A 6,287-nucleotide genomic window follows, 5' to 3' on the forward strand; every position below is an offset into this window, starting at 1 on the left:
ACCATGATGTATAATCCTGGTGTGCTGTTTTAGAGGAGAATAAGGGGGTTCCTGATCAACAAAGGGGTGTCACTCCCTAAATTCAGCCATAGACTCATAGGATTCAGTTTTGAGTTTCCTGCAGAATCCTTGGAATCCACCAGGTGTTTGTAAATAATTTTCTTCTGCTGTGGTTTTGTTTACCCCAAACACAGTTTACTTGGGTCTAGTGGGTTTACACTTTCATAAATTCTATCCCTGGCATCTAGATTTAGTTTTGGTCACCATTAGTCAATATTGCCCTAGATGCTCAGTGGACATCTCAGATATATTTTTTTCATTCAAATCTTTTCCATCTGATGCAGTGGAAGTAAAATAATTTAAATCCCTTCAACACTAATAAACATTGCAAATTAAAAGTAGATTTTAAAGAGGGATGGAGGAGTGACTAAGGGCACCTGAAGTGACTGATTGATTGTATCTGTCTGAAATACAGGGGACTCCATCCTACATTGCAGGTTAATGGATTTTCACTTTGTGCATCTTTTCTATCTTCACTGTGATCAGACATGACTCTCCCTGTAATACTTCATACTTCCATAGCCTCTTCCATCTGAAGATATCAAAGTGCTTAACTGTTATTAACAGATAAATCCTCTTCCCTGTGCAAAGCCCAAGAGACTGAACATTGTGTAAGAGGTTACTGTGGCAATCTATGAGGGTTGGGGAGAGTATAATCCACGCCATTCCTCCCCCAAACTCAACATATGGGGGGGTCACCAGCAGATCTACATAGTCATGGATAGACTGTCCATGCTTTACACCAAAGCCCCTCTCTAATCTAGCATGTATCAAACACTCATGCTTTGAACACTCTGAGAGCATTCAGCATCCTCAGTCACCCTCTCTTCATGGGCTGCAAAAATCACACTGGTGGTGCTGCTGCATTTAGGATCTTCCATTCCCTTCTTTGGGATGGAAGTAGAAGAGGAGCAGCATTTTTCCCCATGGGGAAACTGAGGCATGGAGAGGTTAAGCCCCATTCCCAAGGTCTGTGGCACAAACTGGAATAGAATCCAGATATCCTGAATCCCGGCATGGTATGCTGACCACTAAACCTTGTGTCTGTTAAATTAAGAAATGAATAGTGTAATCTAACTTATTTTTTGCTATGAAAATTGTTATTTTTCCCCCTCTGTAATTTTAATGTTTAAAAAGGAAGGAGTTCTAAGAAATATACTTCAAGGCTAACAATAAAAATATAATAATTAACAACAACTCAACAAACAGTTTTAGCAAATATTTTGGACAGTACTTGCTACTTGGCTTTAGACATTAAGAAGAAAATAAATCCCCTGCAGAAACACAGTACATGTTCTGTATATGCATTGGTGGGAAGTAAATGAGCCTGAAGTGATGTTGATTTCATAGTGGCTTTGAATGCAGTAGCCTTGAAGTGGTTTGATATGCAGAGTGCTCATTAGGGCTCAGTGAGTGAATTCTGCTTGTTCTTGCACCTGTTGCTTGTTATTCAACAGGATTGTTTAAATTCCTAATCTAAATTTTCATTATAGAAGCTACTCCTTCCACTGTTATTTGTACAGTTAAACTGTTAAAACTGAAGTTTATCCAACTGTGTTCAACAGGACTTTAAGTTCAGCTTTTTTTTTTTTTGGGGGGGGGGGGGGGGGAGTTCCTGAAAACAGAAGGTTTAACTTGTTATGAGCTGTTAACTTTGTCCTCTAAAATCTACCAGAAATAAAAAGTTATATAACCACTTTTACAAACCTGTACTAAAAATAGGAGTCGCTCAGTCAAATGCCATTGCAATTTTTTTCTAAGACCTGAGACTTCAGTTTTGTCAGACCTATGTAAATGCAAATATTTCCATTGCTTTATCAGACAATCAAACAGGATCTCACTGTGAGACAGACATACACGGGTCTGTATTAGCATAATCCTCATTTGCAGGGGGAAAACACTGCATATATATTTCTAACTCATGACTATTAAAAAATAATAGTATTTGTTCTTGGAGCTGATCCCTCATGGGGTTTCATAATCACAAACCATAATTAACCCAAAGCAAAGAAAGAAAGGTACAAAGGGGCACAAGTCCCAGTTAGAGAATTTTTTCATGATACTTATATCCAAAGGATTTTTTTTAAGCCATGCAGTTAACTTATCTTAGAATGCTGTTCAAAATAAAACCTAGATCGACAGACACCTGATAGCTTGCTCATATTAATTTAGTTGCATGCCTCATGGGAACTTGCCACATGAAGGACATATGAGCACAGTATACAATATTTAGAAAATATTAAGCTATTACTTTAAAATGATAACACTGCAACTTGCTTTGTACTGTAGATCATTTCAAATTGAATATGCTGAAGCTGGGCAATTAAGTTTTCACAAGGATATAGCTATTGCACACACAGAATCGCTTTAAAATGGGAGGGGAAGCTACAATCTGTTCTTTCCACTGATTATTGTGATTCTTCTTGCACTGTGCAAATTTAATACAGGAATAAGTATTGCTTCCTCAAAATCTGCAGAATGAATTGAGAGGTGAGGTGTAGTTTTTTTCTCCTTTCTAAACAGTAGAAAATGACAGAACTTTAAGGGGGGGGGATGAATTCCTGAAAAATAAATGATGTCTAATAAATGTGTAGTAACTAACATCAAATTCTTCTGCTTCAGATAAGCTCTGACGATCTCCATACCTGCAACCAGCTGAGGAGTTTTCTTCAGTTCCCTGCGTCCTGGAGGTTATTATATATCCAATGGAGTGATTAAGTGTAGTCTCCTGCTGCTGCTGCTGCTGCTGCTGCTTCTCTCAGTTCTGACTCAACCAGGCTGCTGCAGATGCCCATAAGAGCTCAATTTAAAAGAGCTGCGAATGAGGAGCGCATGCCTTGCTTTGCAGGGTCTCAGGCTCGCTTTGGTGCAGATGTGAAAGGAACACTGGAGACTCAGCACTGACTCTTCTCAGGCACTGCCTGGGGATATCATCAAAGACTAAGCTTTCTATTGGCTCTGATCACCAAACAAATCACACCAGCCACCCTCTGCCTCCACCCGCCCCCCTCTCTACTCAGCGCTTGTTTCTCATCTAACCCACAAACATTACAGCTACAGACTCTTCAGTCGCTCGCTGTGTTTCTGCTTTCCTCCTTCCCCGCTGTGGATTTACAACCGTATGGTCAGCTCTACCATTTCTTTCAAAATCGGACTTCCAATCCAAGCTCTTGCAGGGAAATCCTCCCTGTACTAACCCACCCAAAAACAGCCCCTTTAGATCTTCTTCCTTTTATTGAAGGATCTGCAATGTAAAGAATACATGAAGGTTGTGATTGTGTGCAATGCTTGACATTCAAACACATTGGTTTTCTTGCCTTTTTTTTTTTTAATCCCTTACTAGTAAAATTCAAAGCTTGCAGAGCCTAATTAACTGGAGGACAAAATTGTGAAATTGTCAACTGAGTCAGGACAAAGTCTTCATGGCCTGTGTTTGTGTTGGTTTCCTTGTAGAATTTGGACTATTATTCCAATTTTTGTGAGGAAAATGTGAGGAAGGAAAGGAAGCCATTTGTAATCTGCATCAAATAATGACACTTACACAGAAAAAGAAACCATGATGCCAAAGCACTTCTTCCCTGAATCTGAATGTATTTCATCAGAGCAACTGAAATGACTCCTGCTTCCTGTTGGAATATTGGGGCTGCTATTTTTCTTTCATAGGATGGGGCAAGGTGGCTTGTAGGGTAGGATTCTTTCGCAGCCAGGATTTGTGCATGGTTTGGGTTCAATTCTCAGTCCTATCTTCTGAGAAAACAAGACAATGCCTTTAGTATGACTCTCTCTTTAAACAGGAGTACAGTCAACACAGATAAATAGGTTTCAGGGTCATAACCATGTTAGTCTGTATCTGTTAGTCTCTAAGGTGCCACAAATACTCCTGTTCTTTTTACAGATAAATAGGTTGTTTTGGGTTCTCTCGGTGCAGGAAGATGTTGTAATATTTCCTGTAATCATGTTGTCACAGTTGCCTATGAAAATTAGGGAGAACAGAATGTATTCATGATAACAGATGCATCCTTAATTTAGGCTATGACACATACTTGACTGGGGCTGTTGAATTAAGTAAGATGCATTGCTTGTCATTAAAAGTCACCATTTACCCAAATTTAGCACCCCATGGCATCTGAAATACAGGGAAATAGAGTTCCTGGCATACACCTGTGTACTAAGAGTGTGAAAATGCTGAGTCTGAAATGGTGCCCTCTGTAGCACTTGTTTCAGCAGTTACTCTTTATTGATAAGACTGTTAGATACTCTTCCTCATTCACTGTTCAGTATGTTTAGGATTTGTCTAATGTATAGCATTTGTACTAATTTTTTTTAATGAACTTTGTTTTTTTTCTGGCAAAAGTCAGAAAAAAGTATAGGAAATAAAAGTACTGAGAAAATTTTCAAATAGAGATATCAAGAAAAAAACTACACTAGGATTTCATTCACCACTGGCCACTCCGATTTTGTCAGTGTTGTGAACTCAATGGAGTTGCTCCACTGTAAAACAGGAATAATGCAGAAATTTGTCAAGGCCTTTGTTGTTAATTATTTTATTTATTGCCTATCTTCCTCTCCATGGATGAAATCAAGTTATGAGCCTACAGCCAAAGATGCATTTCCAGCCGCCTGGCTGACAGCACCTGGAACTGTTACATCAGCAACACATCTGGTCAGTGGCCACTGCTATCTCTATGCCCCAGCTCACACTTATATTTCCTTGTTACTTCAAGAACAGCTGTATTTATTTCCTCCTTCATGTGACTCTTTCAAATTGTCTTCCTTTCTCTTCTTTATTTCCCAAGTTACACAACAGTCAGTGTGCTGAACTGTCCGATTTTAAATGCAACAACTTCTCTTTCGGATTCTCTTGTGCTTGCCTCCCTGGACCAACTCTCTCCACACTACCTTTAAGCTGAGCAAAGCTTACCGTATCATCCTCGTGCATGAATGATACCATTTCCACTTTTTTTCCACTTTAATGAGTGATTGGTACTTTGTTTTTGGTTTTGTTTTTTCCCCAGAAAATGATGAGCACTAGCTGAGGCAAAAATTTTCAGCCTGGCAGGCTGCTCTGATAAGATCCATTGTACCACCCCTCCCTCAGTTCCCATTCATCTTGCTTATTGACACTACATAGATTTTTTTCCTTGTGTCTTGCTTGGCAATGAGAAAATGCTCTGAGTCTCCTACAGCAATCTTAGTTTAGCAAATCTCTTTTACTCTCTGATCTGACTTAAGCACTCCTTGTGGTAAAATAACCTCTGACTCAACATGACTCTATCCCATTGTCCATTCAACTGACGTGCGGTTGGATTCCTTTGCACTTTGACTGGGTTCCCCTCAGCCCAAGTTCATTTTAATAGCTTTTAACCTGTCTGTTTTATTTATGTCTGCTTAAGTGCTTATTTAATCTTTTCTTTTATAACTGTAATGACCTTCCACAGGTTTTTGTAATCCTTGAAGGTATGTGGGGAATTTAAAGATTTAAAAGTAGTTTGACTTGGTAAATAATTTTTATTTTTTCATTATCTGGCTTGTTTCTTTTTAAAGCAGAAAGATGCTGTCTGTTCTATTTGCTCAGTTACTCACATATTCATGTTTATTCATTCAGCATATCTAGTCATAAGGCTAATTGAGTATTTTGTGGTCACAGGAGTTTTATTCTTTTGCAAAGCAATTATTGAGAAGTGCCAGGTGCCTCAGGTTTGAGTCTCTGAGGATAAAAGATACGATATTTATTCCTTTGGCCTGGTCTACACACAGCTTTTGCAACAGTATAACTATATTGTTTAGGGATAAGATTTTATACCTATGTATAGGGTCCTACCAAATTCATGGTCTATTTTGGACAATTTCATGGTCATGGGATTTGAAAAATAATAAATTTCATGATTTCAGCTATTTACCATATATACTCATTCATAAGACGAATATTTTTGGTAAAAAAGTGACGCATCAAAGAGTGGGGGTCAGCTTATAAACTTGTCTACACCAAACTTTGATGATTTTAAACTCTATGTAATCATTTAATTGAATATCTAAAACATTGTTGTTTTGTTTACCAGGAGCATTCTGAGGCCGCGATTCACCGTTCCCAGCCAATGGGAGCATTGACTGGGAATGGTGAACCACGGCCACAGAGAGCTGAGGGGCTCCATGCCTGCAGAAGCTCCAAGTAAACAAAACATCCTGACCCGCCGGTGGCTTACCCTGACGGGCCGGGAGCCAAAGTT

At 39.0% G+C, this 6,287-nt stretch overlaps 1 protein-coding gene across 1 annotated transcript in view; it reads right to left on the reverse strand.

The window, feature by feature from the left end:
• Positions 1–2,973, reverse strand: part of GREM2 (gremlin 2, DAN family BMP antagonist) — a 49,728-nt gene extending 46,755 nt beyond the window's left edge. Inside the window, exon 1 of the mRNA XM_030556979.1 lies at positions 2,706–2,973. The gene's annotated coding sequence lies outside the window, so the exon portion shown is untranslated. The remainder of the gene's footprint in view (positions 1–2,705) is intronic.
• Between the last annotated feature and the right edge of the window lie 3,314 nt (positions 2,974–6,287).

This window comes from Gopherus evgoodei, chromosome 3 (genome assembly GCF_007399415.2).
Source record: "Gopherus evgoodei ecotype Sinaloan lineage chromosome 3, rGopEvg1_v1.p, whole genome shotgun sequence".
NCBI classification, from domain to species: Eukaryota; Metazoa; Chordata; order Testudines; family Testudinidae; genus Gopherus; species Gopherus evgoodei.